This window comes from Chinchilla lanigera, unplaced genomic scaffold, assembly GCF_000276665.1.
Source record: "Chinchilla lanigera isolate Chin_1 unplaced genomic scaffold, ChiLan1.0 scaffold00002, whole genome shotgun sequence".
In the NCBI taxonomy this organism is placed as follows: Eukaryota; Metazoa; Chordata; class Mammalia; order Rodentia; family Chinchillidae; genus Chinchilla; species Chinchilla lanigera.
The window spans coordinates 4863372-4864424 of NW_004955403.1; positions in this window are offsets into that span (position 1 = coordinate 4863372).

Below are 1053 nucleotides of genomic sequence, written 5' to 3' on the forward strand. Positions count from 1 at the left end.
GTTCATATTACAAGATATAGGCATGAAAAATTGATCAAACAATATAGACGTGAACCTTTGTTTGCAGTGAACTAATAGCAATTAGTCCTCTTTCTTGAGTATCTTTACTTTTGGTGTCATCGTTGCCTTGAGGTCCTGAATTGATTCAAAACATTTCCCTTTCATGGTTACTTTGACTTTGGGAAAGAGCCAGAAGTCACATGGTGCCAGACCTGATGAATAAGGTAGAGGAGGACACCATGGTATTTTCATGAAGCTGCATTTCCATTGGACGGCTCACAGCAGCAGCGTTAGTTGTGTTTTTTAAAACACACCTCATAAAGACACTCATGAAAGAGGACTTCAAGAACTGCTTTAGAAAGTGGCAAGGATGATGGTGTAGGTGTCTTCAAGTGTGGGTGGGCATTTTAAAGGTGATGAGTAATGGCAATATATCTTTAACAAATTTTAAAAATTTAAACAGAAACTCTATAATTTGATCACTCTTTGTAGCTATATTTCTCTTACCTCTCTGTACTGCCAGTACAGTTTTGCTCTAGGGTTAACAAGTTTCTAGTCTCACCTCTTATCTCACAAAATTTTTGTGGAAAAACAGCCTGTCTTAGGGCAGCATTGCTAGAAGTCGGACTCTGAGGTGGAGGATAGCACAAAGGATGGGGAGCAGACTGTCTTAGGGGAGATAAAATTAATGATGGGACGTTTACTAGGCACGAACACCTCTGTGAGAAAAGGGAAGGGATCAAAACTAACTAAAGGGAGATCTGGGTTGCAGTGCAGTTTCATAGATGTCCCTGGGAGTCCCGGGGCAAGATGTGAAGTGGGAACAAGAGGCTTCCACATGGATCAGCTGTGGGGGTGGGATGGGGAGAGGAGGCTGCTTTTGGGCCAGGGCATTCTTTTCATCCAGAGTAGCTCTGGGGAAGTTGACAGCTGGGGAGTCCTGGCAGCTGGACACGTGTCCTTCAGCCTCTAGCACCTACTCTCGAGCTCACATATTTGTTCATTATGAGCTCTTTGACCTCTGTTGTCCCAGAGTATCGAGGGTTCTGGATC